General features: G+C 42.5%; 1 long non-coding RNA gene across 1 annotated transcript; it reads right to left on the bottom strand.

Annotated features, from left to right (window-relative positions):
* Positions 1 to 7,714: 7,714 nt before the first annotated feature.
* On the bottom strand, positions 7,715 to 14,874 carry LOC109371108. The gene is made up of 3 exons (XR_004162086.1): positions 13,631 to 14,874; positions 10,910 to 11,118; positions 7,715 to 9,141 (listed from the first exon to the last, which is right to left on the bottom strand). It is a non-coding gene; the product is annotated as an uncharacterized LOC109371108 (long non-coding RNA).
* Positions 14,875 to 18,151: the final 3,277 nt, after the last annotated feature.

Here is an 18,151-nt window from a genome sequence, read left to right as displayed (position 1 = left end):
GAATTTCAGCGTGTCATTTGTGGCTATTACCAGAATTTACCCTCATCCCCAGTGCCTGGCAGCTGGCAATGCTTTCCTCCCACACTTCTGGACACTTGTGTTAGCTCCTGTGTCTGCATGGGGGAATTTAACTCAAGAAGCATATATATACCATATATATACCATATATATCCACTACTGATCTTCAGGCTCCTTTCCCACAAGACGCTCAGAAGCTCCTCATTTGGTACGCCCTTAAAAATGTCTTATCTCCTTTGTTGCACTCTTTCACCAAACCTTCATTAAATGTCCGTTCTGGTGGAAATGTAGTGCCTACCCAAGACAGAAATCTTGCTGCAATGAAAACTGCACATGGAATAAGTGCATAATTGAATTTTTATTATACACTTTGCTTGCATTTTTAATTTCTTTGCACAATTTTATTTTCCCATGAACTAGAGTCATGTTTTTTTTTTTCAAAGGCAGCTATTGTCACACTTCTACAAGGAAAACTTAAAATGTAAAATTTTGCAACCATCTAATTAACTTTCTTTTGCTCTGTAGTTAAAAGGTAGTTAAACCCTAAGCATTCATTCAACTTTAATGAGGATGGGAAAGTAATTGCATATATATTCCTGTATAATTATGACTTAATTGCATTACTAGTAGATTTATCTTTGCTTATCTAGTCTAGCTCAGGAAATAATGTATTAAAAATGTGTTGATGTTTGTTTGGGCCGTGCCAAAAACCAACATGATTAGGAACAGTACTCACACAGGAGTACATACAAGAGATGGATGTAATACAATATTTGACAGGACAGAGTCCTTCTAAAGGCTGACTTTGCATGCTTATTATTAGCTGTGGAGGTGATAAATCTCTCCAAAGATCAGCAGGAATCCAAGGTACAGATCTTTCTAGTGTCCATTTTTCTGACTCTTCCTGAACATCTCAGACAGATTTGCAAAAGGATCTTGGTATTTATTCAAGCATCAAGGAAGTTAATTTTGCTGGGCTAAGGAAAAGCACTTCGTGTTTGAAGCTGGGAGCTGCTGAAAAATGCAACCTTTTTACATGGGCAGATAGTGATAGGACAAGGGGGAATGGTTTTAAGCTCAAGGAGGGAAGGTTTAGATTGGATGTCAGGGAAGTTCTTCACGGAGAGAGTGGTGAGGTGCTGGAACAGCTGCCCAGAGAGGCTGTGGATGCCCCATCTATGGAGGCATTTGAGGCCAGGTTGGATGGGCCTTGTGCAGCTTGGTCTAGTCCCTGATCTGGAGGTTGGTGGCTCTGTTTGTGGCAGAGCGGTTGGAACATGATCTTCAGGGTCCCTTCCAACTCAAGCCATTCTATGGTTCTGTGATTCTATGAGTCTATGATCCGTGCTCCTGTTTCGCTGTCGTTCCACCCTGCTGTCAAATGCATGTTTCTTTTGGGCTCAGGAAGGCACTGTATCTGTCTTGTTTAACATGGAAGTCTGAATGTCAGGGTGATGGAAATGGTCATGCTTTTCAACTGGGTGTACAAATCAAGGTGAAGAGCTGTTTTACAGGGAGATTTCTAGGGGCAATAAAAGCCATTGCCTGAGAAAGCAGGGCTGTATCCATACTGAAAGATTCAAGAGACTCACAGGAATAAGACTAATTGTTACTGAACTCATGGAATGGTCTCTGGAACAAATTTGTTCCATGTTTACTGATGCTCTTTATCTCTTGTGTGCTCTTCTGGTAATGATATTGATATTTTCTAATGCTCTTCATTATAATCCCAAGCCTTTAGCTGTTTGGGAACGCATCTGATTTTGCATTTCAGCAAGGATTTTTCATGCTAGATGCCTTCCTCACAGCTGGGCTAGTTCTTGAGGCTCTATGGGCTGACTCCTACCCAAATGCTGAGCATTTTTGCATAGCTAGGGGGAGGCAACAGGCAGCTTCAGAAGAAAATGAATCCCTCCTATCTCAGGTACCTTCAGGAGAGACATGTTTTTTATTTCCCTCTCCTATAAAAACGATAAAAAAAGGAGAACAGAATTGCTTTGGAGAATAATTGTCAAGTTCTTCTATTTTCTTGCCAGTTGTCAGTCCTTCTCAGCACATTTCCGTGATATTTTCCTTCGTCCTTTGCAATACAAAGCTACAAATACCCTTCTAAGAGTAAACTGAGATTCTCACAGTTATGATTCTAAGAGCTGTGGCTGGAAAAAAAACCCATCCTGCTTTAGGCATCGTGAGTCTTATTTAAATAAGTGAAGAGTGCTAGAGACATCAACACAACTGAAATCTGAATACTGATTTAGAAACTATTTATAGGGTGAAAAAAAAAAAAAAGGAAAGAGAAAATAAAACTGAAATCAAAACACTTCGAGAGAAAGGCGAAGTTTGCACTTCAGATTACCCTTGAGGGAAATAATGGAAAAAAAAAAATTATATTTGAGAGGAAAAAAAAATTATCTGCAGCAAATCCTGGAACTTGGCCCTTAGCAACACTCATCAGTGTGCTGAGAGCCAGAAGAAGGCCAATGTGTCTCAGCATCCTCATGCTGGGGGTGGGGTGTCAGTGATAACACAGCTCCTGAGTCACATCCCCAGAAAAGATGGGTTTCCCTCTCACTGAGCAGATGATTTCCTGGTGTCCTTTTGTCTGTGCAATTTAATTTTTTTTTTTTTCTGATTATGATTATCAGCCACCTATTTTTGTTGAAAATGGATGCTGAAGTGTGACAGCAGTTATCAGCTTGGCTGAATAGCTGTTCGCTCCCAGCTCTCTATAAATACAGAATTTCTGAAATAATCTCTAACACACGTTGCTTAAAAATTCAAGGGCAGATGAATAATGAATATCAATGGACACTCCTGCATTAAAATTTAATACTAACCAAGGAAAATGGAAATAGACGTTTTCCAGGATTCTGCAGAACAATTACAAGCACTATCATTTCTGTCTGGAACGGGCATCCTTGCTGAAGACTCGTGGATTTTACTGAGCAAAGTGAAAGCAGACATCTCAGTAGAAAAAGGTGTAGAATGCTTGGAGCAAAGCCATCTTTTCTACATGGACTTCCTAACAGTGCAGAGTGCAGTGTAGAGTGAATCGGTTTTAGGGAATTAAATAATTTAAAGCCAGCAAAGAATATCAGAGGAATACTGAATAACAGCAAATGCCAATCCATGGCTCCTCTTCTAGGCCAAAGAGCTTTTACATAGACACCTGAACTTGATGTCAGAACCTCATATGGTAACAAGCTGTGAGATCAAGAGCAACTGATTGGTACTGGCTCTGCAAATCCATGCTCTGATTAAAACAGGAACTATTTCAAGGAATTTCTCTGTCATGGAAAAAAGCCTGTTGGTTCACATAGCAGATGGAATCCCCATACAGCAAATTTAAGCCTACCTGCTAGAAGGCTTGCTGTCCTTAATGTTTCTGATGCTCTCTTTGGAGGTAGTCACAGGTTCACAGGATACTCCTCAGAATCTGGACGTCTTTAAAGTAAATTCCAAAGCAATTGCATCACTAAGGGGCATTCTTGTTCATCCTGGGTAGTGAGAAGAAATGAGTCAAAATCTGGGATTAAAGACTGTAAAATGTTAAAGGAGAGACATATTTACTCCAGTTTATTATGCAAAAGCACAAGTTAAGATTACGACAGGAGACAGCTTAATTCTCCTTTCAGTTCCTCTCTGCTGCCTGGCAGAGCAGTGGGAAGCCAGGTATTTCAATGGTACAGCTCACTTGGAAAATTGCATTTTTCCATTTACCATCTTTACCTCTTTGAAGGTAAATTTCCACTTACCCTCCTCCTCTTTGCCTAAGAAGTTTGATTCCAGCTGTCACTCAGAGCTGTTAGTACTTTTAGCTACGGATCCTAAGGAGGCTGAATGTGCCTTAATGACATTAGCATTGTTTAGCAGAGTAGATCAAACGAATGGCAGTAGCTGATTGGAATAATAATATTCCAATCTCCTACTTACAACAGATAAGCCTATTCATTGCCTTCACTTTATTATAGCCCCCTGGTAGTTGTAGCTGGTTGTACTGAGTCCCACGAAGGTGATCTAATATGGGATGTACTGGACTAATGACTTCCATGCACCAGGTCAGTTGGACACAGCTGATAGTTTTATCTGTGTACAGTACATTTCACAGTGTCCTTGTCCTATAACTTTCAAGGATCACTGATATGTTCTCTCCACGCTCTGTAATAGCAGTGACTTTGGTGCACAGGTAAGGAATACAATTTCTGCACATGGGTAAGAGGATCAGGTCCAAGAGCCTCACTAAGAATTTAATAGGTCCTCAGTGTGGGTTTTGATGCATGAATTAAGAGGAATATAACCCTGTTTTCAATTTGGACCTTCGCTTCCCTTGGGAATTTCTATCCTTGTTGTAAGGGCAGTTGATTTTGTGTAATAGATACTACACACCACAACACTCAGCTCAGTACTAAGGTAACTTTTCTTTTATGTTTTAGAGAGACAAGTTCTGAGTTTGGAGCCAGCATTATGAATGGATGTTGTCACAGAATCGTAGAACAGCTTGGGTTGGATGGGACCTCAAGGACCATGAAGCTCCAGCCCCCCTGTAGCATGCAGGGCCACCAGCCTCCACATTTAATACCAGACCAGGCTGCCTGGGGTCCCATCCTTTCTTAGTCTAACAAAAGATAAAAGTTTAGGTGTCTTGGATGATGATGGTATTTGAAAGGGTCAAGAGACAACCTCGCCTCCTACCGCCATTCAGTAAACACTAGATGTCTGTTCTGCTGAAGTGTCAGTGGGTAAAAACAGTAGCAGGGTTGGTTTTCTTGGGACTTCCTAATGTGGCAAAATGAAAATGTATCACAGAGAAGGGTTTGATTTGGCTGAGTTTCTCAGGGAACCCTGAACTCTGCGGCTCACTCTGGCTGTTGGGCAGCCTGTCTTCCTGCGGCTGCCTGCCCACTTCTGCAGGCTGATGGTGCATCTTTGAGGCACTCAAAATCAGAGACTCAAAGGAAGATTAAGCTTTCAAGAAGCAGAGGAGTCTGCAAAATTTACAAAGACTGTGGCAGGATAAGTTCCTACACATCACAAAAGGAGAAATTCAGTACAGCTCAGTGGTGTGTCAAAGAGTAATAGAGATGCAAGAGACTAAGAGCGCCTAGTGCTGAGGCATGGCATCAGCTGGGTATGAAGAAAAACAGGATTCTGGGCTTCATTAACTCAGTGACTTCAGCAGCATGACACAGAAATCCAATGGGAAAAAAAAAAAACAACACACCTGCTTTAACTTGGCAGCAATTTTGTTTTGTTAGCAAAATATTTTCAAGGGACTCTGGTTGCTAAATGAGAAAGTAGATTGGGTGGGGGTGAAGAGGAGGGTGGAAAATGAAGTATTTCAGCAATTATACACACGAAATCAGAGACTGGCTGGATATGATGCAACACAGTCCAGCTGCCTGACTGTGTAATTAAACTCCTGCCTGTCTGGCTGAAATGCAAGCGGCATTTCTGCAGTGAGGTTAAATTACGGGTTGGTGATGACAAGCAGACATTATGAAAATGTCAAAATTAGCATCTGCTGAATGAGAGTGCTGGATGGCCCTAGCTACAGTCAGGAGGCTTGGAAGGAGCAGGGAAGAGAAAGTTTGAAGAAATAAATAGTCTCATTACTGTGGCTGCTCCTATCTGCCCTCTGCAGAGCAGTTACTCCACCATACAGACAATTTTGTCCAGTTTCAGTACTTTTTCCAGAGGGATGACATTAGAAGACCAACACCAAAAGTTGGCTCCTGCTCTGAACTGCTCTGTGGCAGTGTCCTCTTTCCCCATTAGGTGATGGGAAAAGAAACATCCCCTCAAAGGACAGACTTTAAAGTTAAGAGGATAGGAGGGTTCCTGCAATCATTTCTAGAGATTCCTCAAAGTAGGTAGGCTTCGTGTTCGCTCACAGTGCTTTCTGAGCAGCTGCTCATTTACCATTTCCACGTTAACCTTGCCTATGTTGTTGTCAAAGCAAAATGAATGAGGCAGCTCACAGCTGGAGCAGGCATGTCTGTCTTTTTAGCTTTAGAGGGAGCCATGGAGTCCTCCCTGGGTGATTTCTTGCCTGTACAAAATGAAGCTTTGTAGAAAGATTGTGGAAGTGTTGCAGCCAAACCATGGCAGAAGTGAGGAGTCTACGTCACCTTCACTGCATTGCCTTCCTGCAATGCACTGTTTCAGATCTCTTTGGACTTGAACATGAGCCTTCAGCATATGGAAATCTGTATGCTATTGATATGTTAACTAAGGTGGGAAAAAAGAAAAGAAAGGATGGAAAAATGGAAAAACAAGAGTATTAATTCTGGCCCAGCTTCAATATGCTTCATGAGCTGGAATTTTTTGATAAAATTCATTTTTGTTCATTCTGGTGACAAATCCTAAACATAACACTATATTTGGCAATGGAATACAGGAAGAACCATCTTGGTCCCTGCTCCTCTTTAAAATACTGTCACCTTGAGTTCACTCTCAATTAGCCCTGCTTCTGGAGATAGAGCTGTTATCTCCTCTCAAGAAGAGACTTCTCAAGAAGAGACTCCAGTCTCAACACAGACTTCTTCAAACCACATTATGGAGCTACAGGGAGCACCATCATGAAGGCAAACCTCTTTTGCAGAGCTACACTATTCATATGCAGTCAAGTGAGAAGGTACCAGTAGTGCTTCCTCTGACATCTTCTTCAAGTTCATCTCCTTCATGCTAATATGGCCAAAATAAACCCAAAAGGAGAAAAAAATATTTTTATAAGTAAATTAAAAGGCTGTTTTACTCACAGAAATTGCAATGATTATCTGAAATAATAGGAGTAAACTAAACTGTGCAGATGCATATATTCCCTTAATTCTGCATTGTATTAATTTGTTTGTTACCTTCTTTCATGGGCACAAGTGAAAGCAAAGGAAGCCAGACTTGTACCTGTGGGAGAGAGATCAGTAGCAGGCTTTCAGTGAACACCTGCTTGTGTCAAACACAAACCATCTTGTTATTTCTGAATTCAGTAACCTTTGCTGTTAAGAAGATTGGGTACGAGAAGATACAGAAAAAACAGTCCTTTTCCATTCAGGAGGAGATATCCAGCTAAGCTAATATGAATTCAGGGCTGAAGTAGGAAAGTGATAAGCAAGGGATACAGCTAATTTAGCTAATTTGCCTGATGAAGTGCTAAAGGGATGAAAGGGATTTTTTTTTCTCTTGCTTTCCACTACTCTCCTTGAATCTGGATTAACATCATTAATTTCTTTATACAGCTACATTTCCCACGTGGGGCTAACAAAGGAAGCACGGTTCTCCTCCTCCATGGCTTACTTGGGAGGGGCTGGGAAATTAATTCCTGCATGCTGTAAATTCTGAACCTTACTGGAAGCAGGGGAGGAAAAGGGAGAGGGAGAGATTAGTGAGGGAGCCCAGCACGAGGATCTGCCTCTTGATATTATAGGGAAATCACTGAGCATTTTTTAATAAGATTTTTTAACAAACTAATCAGCAATATTGGATTTTCAAGGATTTCAGAGGGAATTCTTGCTAATTGAAGTGTTTTTTTCCATTAGCATCTCCCAGCAGGAGCCTCACGCACAGGTAGAAGAGCATCACGTATCTTATAAAATCAATAGTGCAGCCAATTAAAAAAAAAACACAATTAGTGTGGTTGTTTCACATTAGAATTGCTAACTCCTAATGGATTCAGATGTCAAGGCTAGGCAAAAATGCAGGAGACCAGCGTGGTTTAATTCAGTGAAAACATTGGCACAGTCTCTGCAGTGATGTGAATTCCCATTCCTTGGCCCAAAAAAAAGCAACCCTACTCGTGCTCCTGTATTGCAGTGCATTTCAAGGGGGTTTAATTACAGCCCAGCTTCCTGCACTGCTGATAATACCATTCTCTCTCTCTCAGATGAAGGGAATAGTCAAATGTGTGATGGTGTTCTTCCTTGGGAGCAGCAAGATGATAATATGTAACTGGAAAAAGGTTCCCTTCGGTTCAGTAGCATTACAGCAACCCTCTGAGCTTCAGTGACACATCCTTCCCTCCCCAAGCTGTCTTTTGGTGTGCAGTGAGATCAAACCTGATCTCTCGGCTGGGGAGGGTGTTAAGGGGAAATTCTGTGGGCCTGGGTTTCCTAAGCCAGGACATTTCTGATAAGAACAGAGTAAGACGTCAGCTGTCAGTATCTGACAAGCTGTTGTTTCAGCATGGTCAGCACAGGTTTTTGTATTGTGGAATGCAGGAAGCCTCGAGCATCACAGGCACTTCCAGATGCTGCAGCCAAACTCAAGCCTGGCCAGAAAATGCAGGTGACTAACAGCACAGCACAGGTACATTTGGAGTATAAATTCCAGCACTGTATGAATCACAGGGAACAGGGAAGCACAGCAAGAGATGGTCTGCTGTGCTGAACGAAGAGCAGGAAGAGGAATGTGCGTTGGCTTTTTGAAGTCATACGAGGTTCATGTTTATGCTACAATCTCCTGTTGACCTGGTAAATCTTCCTCACAGAGAGTGAAAGCACCTTTCTGCACTGTGACAGTGAACAAACCAAACTATTTCTCAGGTACAATGAACAGCATTGTTGCATCTAATACAAAAATTGCAGTTACACCTATGGTCATGTTTGATTTTATCCTTATTAGCCATGAATAAAGCTTGTAGCACTTTGCAAATGAGCTCCAATCTACACCATTTGACTTATACTACCAAGGATTTAGCAAAAGTAGTTTTAAATACAGAGTTTAGTCCTTTTGAGGACATTCATTTGCCCCTGTGAGTATCTGGCAGTACCATTGTAGCAGTCTGATTTCAAGTTGAAAAATTCAATTCAGTGTTGAATTTTGGAGACCTGGCCCTATATTTTCAAGCAAGATGTTAGGTGGCAGCAAGAGCAGCTTCACTGCTGTGATTTTGCAGCAGGTTAGGATTTGCCATTGTTTCTACTTGCTCTGAAGATGGGCTATAATACTTACAGGAGCAGAAAATAATGACTGAAGGTCTGCGCTGATCACACACTGCCTTTGTACAATGCAAGTGGAAGGAATACAAAGATGTTGCATCTCTTTATTCTGTCCATTTTTATCATTTATTCCATTCACAGTCGTAAGGTCCCTCTCTTCAGCCCTCTGCATTAATTATTGATGTCGGAGGTGCTGGAAAACACAGACAAAACTGTTTTGTTAGAAAAATAGATTCACTGAAATCAAAGCATTTCATGACAGCACATTATTTTTTGATAACCGTTTGTCAGAACAAAAATCAGTACAAATGATTCCACTTATTCTTTTTAATATTACAGCATAAAAGTGTTTAATTTAAATACAGTAAAATTGCCATACGCTTCATATGGTTTCTTTTGACTTTTACCCTGTATATAATTACTTTAACCTTAGATTAATTTTGCTGCTGAATTATTTTGTTATTAGCCCATACTCATGTCTTTTTATGGCCGCTTCAGTCCAAAATCCTTAGCTTTCTGAAATAGTTGCTCTTGGGAGACTCCCAGTCTAGCAAACAGCAGAAGTGCAGCAGGTGTAGTGCCAAACTACACTCCTCTCCCTGGTGATACTTAATCCTTTAAATCTCCAAGCAGGGCTCCTGCAGGCAGGGGGCTTTTATGCTGCTGGGCTGAAAATGACAGGTGACCACAAATCAGAGCATGGAGGATGAACAGAGCGAGGTACCAAACTCATACTGCAGGAATTCAAGGTGATGGGAGTATTAAGGTGTTTTTCAGCTTCTATAAAATGACAATGAACATTTTCTGCAGGCAGTCAGAGACGGCACTGGAGCAGCTCTGCTGACAGATATGAGCAAACAACACATTCCCCTTCCAGCGAGGGACTTAGATCTGAGAGATGAGCTCCTGTTTGTTTTACTAATCCACTTGCTCATCCTGCTGGGCTGCCCATCTCCCTCTCTGCTCACGTAACTGCTGTGCCTGTCAGCCCATGCTCCCTACCACAGCCCTGGATGTGCCAAGGGCCAGCTGTGTGGGACCTTCTGTTCTGAGGGCTCAACCCCAAAGTCTGGAATTTGGAGACTTGACTTCCTTTCTGAATCCTTTTCACATCCTCCAGCCCCTTTTCTCTCTGTCCAAGTCCCCTTTCTGTCTCCCCACTTTTTCTAATTCCTATTGTGCTTCTCAGGCTGCTTTTGAAGTGGCAGCAGCCTGCTGACATACACACTGCTCAATGCACTGGCTTTTATTGCTTGTTTGATTATGCAACTGCTGTAGTAATTTGAAACTGTGACCAAGAAAATATCATCCATGCTACAAACTTGGGTCTGAATTCAAGAAATAAAGGAAGAACACTTGGAGTGAAATGGGAATTGATAAGAAGCAGAAAAGGATCTTTCTTTCCAAATATTTTTCTTTTCCTTATAGGTAGTTATTGAACTGGTGTCTCCTGTGAGCTGCATCAGTAAATACGTCAGCATGCAGCAAAAAGTCTGAATGGTGGCCATTGCTAATCTCATTCTTACAGCTAATGAAGCAGTAGGAGATTGACAGTGTGGATTGCCCAGCTACTATAGTATCCAGTATTCAGTTTTGTTGTTGTTGTTGCTTTAAGTTTGCTCTCCCTACTCCGCCACCAACAAAAAGAACTAACCTGATAGGGATAGGTAATGAAAGTAATCTTCCAATGAGTGGAATAGCTAAGGTGATAAAAAGTTTATTATAAAGGAAGAAAGGCTAATGCCTTGTCACACTGATCCCACTGTCTTTCCATACTTTCCTTTTCAAGTAATGTTTTGTTTCCTTCACCAAGGATCAATCTCACTTTTACCAAAGAGAGTTTTCTTATGAATTTGTCATTGAAAGAATAGGATTTCATTAAGTTCTTTTGTTATTCTTCCTTGTTTCCCAGTTGGGGGAAGTTTAGCTGAAGTAAATTTTTCTACCAGCACTCGACTTACTCACAACTTCTTCATTGCACAGGTCACCAGCAAAGGCAGCCTTTCTTCTCTCTACGGAGAGCTGCAGAGTCTCTTAATTGCATTTTAAATGATACCCTGCAATGTCTGGCAGTCACTGATGGTGCTCACAGCTTCCCAAAGTCTTGTCAGATCAGAGGTGTGAGACTGGCTATAGAGAAACTTCCAGGGCAGGCCAGAGGCGTTTTAAGCTGCAGGATGAGAAGCAGAATGCAGGTCTATTCCCAGAGGTACGTGCTCAAAGAGCTTTTTTCAGGGAGGAATCTGGATAGTTTTCAGGAGTATTGCTGTGACCAGGCCAGTCCCTTTAGTACCTCTGCTATAAACATCACTCAGTTCTTGAAAAATGCCCGTAACAGCACTTGCCTTGTGTCCACAGCTGCAACATTCCCTTACTGCCTTCATGCTTGGGATTGCAAAGAAGGGCCATCCTTGTGTAGACTTTGAATTTGGGTCTGATTACTGTATAAATATCCATGGGGCACTGCACTACCATCATATTGCACCTTACAGGGTGACAGATCCACAGTCACTGCCACAACTAATCTTAAAGGAGGTTCTAGAAGATGGGGATGCAAGAAGAGGCCTTAGGTTTGGCTCTCCACAGGCAGTGTGAGTACAGCCATGCCATCCTTCTCACTGGCTCAGAAGTGCTTAGAACATTCTGGTAACAGCAAGGCACTACATAAACCCTGTTTCCCACTCACACATCCCACTTGTTAGACATGTGATGAAATACCCTCTGGATCTTTCTCCAAAGCAACATAGCTAGCTAGCTTAGACTAAACTAGATTCCTAGATTTCAGAAAGCTAGAATCAAGCAATATCATTGCCAGTCTATGTTAGTGTTAGGCATCATCATAGCACTTCTCCTTATGATTATCTCCTACTAAAGTGAGGGTAATAGCATTGCTCTGCTGCAAGGTTGAAAGGATACACAAAACAGTGAGTAACTGCTGCTTGAGCATTTAGGATCTATCAGATAAACAGAGCATTGCCTGTATTTGACAATCTTTTATCAAGAATCCTGGACACTTTGTAGTAACCTGATTTCGTATTTGTCTCAAATTCCTGTTTATGCATCACAGAATTAACCCATGAGCCAATTATTTTTGACCGGACGGTGTTCTTCTGAATCTGAGTTTATACTGTATGCTCCTGGAGTATTTGATTATCTGGGGAGACAGAGCTCATGCAGTATGTGCATGGGTAACCTATTAGCCTAAGTAGGAGGGAGTTGGTGAGTCATGTACACAGATTTATTTTAGGTAACATTACCCTGAGTTGTACAGATGTGGTATTGTGCATTACAATAACTTCATTTCTTTTAAATCAGAGCCTTTGGGGCATTCATCTTTTAAAAACCTCTCTTGGTGGCATTACATATTTACTGTTGATTTCTGGCACTTTGGGCTACAGATTGCTATAGACAGATCTATTCTCTTAGTGCCTTTGGGCTCTATGCAAAAGCTGCAAAGGAGAAAGAAAACTTTCCACTAAATATAAACCATGCTCACTGTTTCAAATTCTTTTCACACATACTGATTTTCAGCTTTTTGCTAGCTGATTTAATTACATTCACAAGCTGTCCTCCATCTTCCCTTCTCACTAAAGTAAAATACAACACCTGGGCTTTCTTAGTGGTTTTGTTGTTGTTATGTTTGGTTGTTTTAAAGCACAGCATACAGAAAATAAATGGCCAGGATAAAAACTTCAGAAATCTTATTGTTCAGTCTTTATTTTCAGATTGCCAAGAAGGACAAAACAATTGATGGAGTTGGGTCAAGTTATAAAAGTTTGAGTATTTACACAAGTTAGCTTGTGTAAACAGACAATAGATAAGGTGCTAAAAAACAACACCCAGAGTGCAACTGTTCTTGGAATTTTAAAGAATTGAAAACATTACTTTTTCTTACACAAATGACTTTTTGCAGCTCTTTACATTAAATCTGAGCAGGTCTTAGGTGTGGGGTTCTGAACAAGATGCGCTTGTATTCAGCATTCAGGTCTTTTCTTATGACAGCTATTGATATGTACAACAGAATTTGGCTTGCATGATTATATTAGCTAAGAAATGTGAAAGTACCAAAAAAAAAAAAAAAAAGTCAACTTCCTGGTATCAGCAAATCTGCTAGCATGGACGCTGCTATACTGGCAACAGACCACTTTTGTCAGCTCAACTCATGGCATTTAGGAGCACTGTATAATGAAGCTGGCAACAGCCATGCTACATGAGAAGAGTCTGACAGTGTGGTTATGCCAGAAATAATCTGTTATACATGAGCCACTATCTAATTCCCTGGTCTGTTCTGATCTTCCAGTTTTTTCTACTATTTACAGCCATACAATGTGTTCCCCATGAGTGGATTATCCAGCTTTAGCACAGCATGCTCTGAGGCCATGAAGAGTTTGGCCACGGGCTTCCTATGATGCTGCTGGAGCAGCATGAGGCAGCAAAACCATTATGAATTTCACTCTCTGAAAGTCTATGCACAGGAGTGGTGTCTGTTCAAAGCAGCACAGTCACAACAGAGAACAGAGTGCCCTGCCCCATAACCTAACATTTCCAGGCTGTGCAGTGATTCATTGCACGTGTATTCACTCAAGATTAAATGAAAAGGGTCAAGGCTGTCTGTGATTTCTGGCAAATTGATTTCTGGGGAATACATGGAGCCAGCATTCCCACCAGCAGGCAACACTTACGGCACTCTCTTGAAAGCTCTCCTTTGTGTTCCATGATTTTTAGACCTGGTACCATCAGCTTCAGCCCCTTCAGTATGAGCTGCAGGAGGTAGGAGAGTAGCAAGCATGAGTCTGTCCTCCTTCAGGAGGCCCTAGAAAAGACTTTCTCCGCATTGCAACTGCTGCTAGTTCTGAGATCTCCTGCAAACTCTCCACTCAGTATCAATGCATAATAACTGATGGTGACTGCTCACATTTATGATTCATTTTGCAGTTAGCTGCTTTATCTGCTAATGCTTGCAGGGAGTCACTCATGGGAATATGCAGCCCTCCATTTCTGCCCAGTTATTAATTGCTTAAGCAATTAAATGTCCCAGCAGTTACTCAGTAATGACTCTTAGCGCAGGGATGTTGACAATTAACCTGCAACCTGCGATAATACTGACTTCATTTTGCAGCCATGCTAAGAACAGGAATAACAGCGCAGCAGCTTCATAAATACATGATTTTCCCATGCAACTATATTAATTACATGGAATCTTTCATGCCGCTGAATAGCACCCCGCTCTTCAACACAAACCACACCACTCGTCTCAGATGTACAGCAACTGTGGTGTGTGAGGGAGAAGTACTGTTCTCAAGTTCTTTCCAGGTAGTGTCAATGGTGCAGGTCTCAGCAGCTGCTACATTCACAGCTCACTTCTCTCTTGCAGTGACCATGCTGGCTCCTTCAAGGGGTTTTCAGGTAACACAGAAGGGGTGAAGCACCTCTTTTGTGAACACTTGTATCAGTAGCGTGCTTACATTTTATTCAGTTTAAGGCTTTTCTTCACATTTTATTTGACTTACTGTGCTCACTAGAAACTTCCCACATCCTTTCCAAAGGAGCTGCTTTCTCGAGCTTAACCCTGGTTCCACAAAACACCACCCGAACCCAAAGACTGAGAGCAGTGTCCCTATGCTCCCTGAGCTCTGGCAGTTTGGGGCTGTGCTCACTGCCCTAGGCAACCTGCTCCATGCTTACCACCCTCACCCCTACCTGACCCCCCCTGATATAGCACCGTGCCATTCCCTCAGATCCTATTGAGATCACCCACTTTAAGCGACAGGCATTAAAAAAGGTTTTTAAAAGCACTCAGGACCGATCTGAGCACAGCACAAAGGAGAAAAACTGAGCGCAGATCCAGCTCTGCATCACGCGCTAAGAGAAACACGGCTCCCACAACCGCGCTGATGTTTGAACAGCCCGCCAACCGCCTAGCGAGCGGCTCCGCCAATCACCGCGCTTCTCTTTCAATAGCTCCGCCAATCACCGCGCGGGTTGAACCGCTCCGCCAATCGCGGGGCGGCTACTTGAGCCGCCTCGTGAGCAGCCACGCGCCTGTGGTGCCGTCCGTTAACGGTCGTGCTCGTGGCGCTGAGCGGCGCCGCCGCTTCAGGCAGCGCTGTGGCAACGCCTGGTGCTGAGCCCAGCACCCTGTGCTGTGCTGGCTGACATCCTGTGATGTAAAGCTTGTGTAGAATCCGTCTATTTCAGCTCTTCTCCGAGACCTTTTTCTGTTGTAGAGTGGAAGTGCAAGTCCAGGCTGAATTTGCTGCCAAAACTGTAGTGCTTCTCAATGACCAGCAAGTGTTTTCTGAGGCAGTGTAGGACACCAGTGAGCAAAGAGCTTTGCAGGGTGCTCCTGCTGTCCTTAGAGGTTTTTTCACCTCTGCAGCATCACCAGAAGGACAGCCACCCTTGCATCACCTACCTGCCACCAAATGATGTCTCATGACGGACCACAATGATCATCTGGTTCCAACCCCCTGCTATATGCAGGGTCACCAATCAGCAGACCAGGCTGCCCAGAGCCACATCCAGCCTGGCCTTGAATGTCTGCAGGGATGGGGCATCCACGACCTCCTTGGGCAACCTGTTCCAGAGTTACGTTAAAATAAGCAAGTTTTCCCAGAAGTATATTATGTATACAGTGACTGGTGCCAAGCAGGACGTCTGGTTTCCTCAGTACGAGAACGCAGCTGAACTTCTTATCTCCTTGGTTCAAAGGCACAGCTCTTTCTAAACAATTATCTAAACAATTTGCAGGGCAGGGGTGTCCGTCAGCAAACACTAGCAAGCTTAACACTGTTGTTTCATGATAAAGCAGAACAGGTTTACAACATGCTTCCACATCTGCAATGCTACAGCACAATTATCTACATGGAATCATAGAATGGAATCATTGAGTGGCCTGGATTGAAAAGGACAACAGTGATCATCTGGTTTCAACCTGCTATGTGCAAGGTCACCAACCAGCAGCCCAGGCTGCCCAGAGTCACATCCAGCATGGCCTTGAATGCCTGCAGGGATGGGGCATCCACAACCTCCTTGGGCAACCTGTTCCACTGCCTCACCACCTTCTGTGTGAAAAAGTACAGCCAGCCCTCTAGCACGGATACATCACAATTATCTACATCACAATGCTACATACAATTATAACATCTAAAGGTTACTACGGTGGTGCAAGCAACTTATTACTCATGGAACAATTCAGCTTTTAAGGATATATTAACTGAATATTTTGTGTAATTACTTCTTTAAATCAAAATCTTTGTTTTTGGCTCTCTCCCAGAGCTAATTAGAAGGTGTAATGAACTTTGGTTTGAGTTACTTTCTGAGATGCTTAATTTATCACTTCTGGCACTGCAGCTAGAAGTCATGGGGAATCTGAGGTACAATGTGTTTAGATCAGAGTGTGTTTGAAGGTCTCAACCTGATGGTTTCTTTCTTTGAAGTGGGCTGTATAACCATGCAGGAAACTCAGTGTTGCAGCAATGTATGGCACAGTTTTAATGTGAATGCCTCACAGATTGAGAGCAGGCCAGCTACAGCAAGAGGGGGCAAGCTCCAGGCTGGAACTTTAGTAAGGAGCAGACTCCAGGCTGAATGCAAATGCTTAGAAAATCCTAGAAGAAGCCTGAAATGGAACAAAATTACAGTGCTCAAATAAAAAGCAAGCTGGGGTATCCCCACTGCATTCTGCACTGGAGGTGGGCTGTGGATACTTAGAGCTCTATGGGAAAAACAATCTTCCTCCCACAGAGTTACCTGAAGGTGCAAAGCTGGAACAACGGACGCTTGGGCTGCATTCTCCATGCTGCCTCTTCAAGAGTCAGGGTCTTTGGATTTATTTGCATGAAGAACAGTGTGTGCTGAACAAGGAAAATGGGCATTTCCCACAACATCTAAAGCCCGGATCTCAAACATGTAAGCTAATCTCCTGTATATTTAAAGTGCTCAGCAATGATTTAAGAGGGCAGTAATTACTTGACACATCTCTGAAGTCTAAATGGAGTAATGTGCTGGTGTTTTAAGTATGATCCAAAGCTCATCATCTCATGTAAAGAGCAGGAAACCTAGTTCTGAAGGTTGCCAGCTGCAGAAAGATTCTCAGGACCAGTTAAAACTGCAGGCTGTAACCTGTATTCATCCAGCCACTGGCTGTTGGTGCGAGGATGCGGAGCTGACACAGGAGGATGGCTGGATTGCTGGTATGTATTCTGGGCATGGAGTGGAACGGTGGAGGGAAAGAACAGTCTTGGGTATAGAGCTCTTCTGATGTAAACCTTTCCCTAGTGTATAGTTTACAAGCATTGGTGTTGGGGGATTGCAATTTTTGAATTTATGCATTCATCTGGGCTTTTCCAGTGCATGCTGGAGGTTCACTTTGGGACTTGAGAAATTGTTATTCAAAGATGCTATTATGCTAAATGTTTGAGAGCTTTCCAGACAGCACAGCCACTTAGTCAAACTCATTCAGGCAATGAAAGTCCATTCAAAGTCTGACAGCTTCATTTTCCCCAATAACCATTAAATAATGGTAGAAACTGCCACATGAGCAAAGTAACTGAGGGGTAGGCAGAAGGTTTGTCTGTAAGGAAACAGACAAAGAGATGAAAGCACTGATGGGCTTGTGATTTGACTGCAATGTGACAAGTGTGTGTGAGCTTTGGTAAATGACTTGGGATCCCTGGTGTTGGTTATCTGCCAAATTAGTTATACCCAAACAGCTGAAACTGTATGGGAGGAGCACATACACAATGGAGAGGGTGTAAGCTTCCAAAATGCAGTTTGAAACGTCCATATGCTAGAAAGGGGTCTAATCCCTTCTGATGTGGCCGAGAGCAATATGTTATTGTTGTAAACAATAATGAGAGCACCTCCAAGAACTTTGCCTTGAAACAGAGTGGTTATAGTTATAGTGACATGGTGTGGTGCCTCAGTGCTTGGATGGTGTAGATTCAGATGTTCTGTGTTGCTCATACCTGCAGAATAGCTGCAGTGGTGCTATTTCAAGTCTAGCTCCAGAGCCATATGTTGCATTTTCCAGACTCCAGTATCTTAAAACTTTAATGCTTGAAGGGCTTGAAATATTTAGTTTGTGTCTGCAGAGATGTATCACGAAGTGTGGCCTTACCCATTCTTTCTGTTTACCAAAAACTTCATTGTGATCTGGAACCTGAGGCTTCAGTGTCATGGCTTCATGTTCTGGGCAGTTC

The sequence above is a fragment of the Meleagris gallopavo genome, chromosome 29 (genome assembly GCF_000146605.3).
Source record: "Meleagris gallopavo isolate NT-WF06-2002-E0010 breed Aviagen turkey brand Nicholas breeding stock chromosome 29, Turkey_5.1, whole genome shotgun sequence".
NCBI classification, from domain to species: domain Eukaryota; kingdom Metazoa; phylum Chordata; class Aves; order Galliformes; family Phasianidae; genus Meleagris; species Meleagris gallopavo.
The sequence above is the reverse complement of the archived record's forward strand: the minus strand, read 5'-3'. Positions and strand labels throughout refer to the sequence as shown.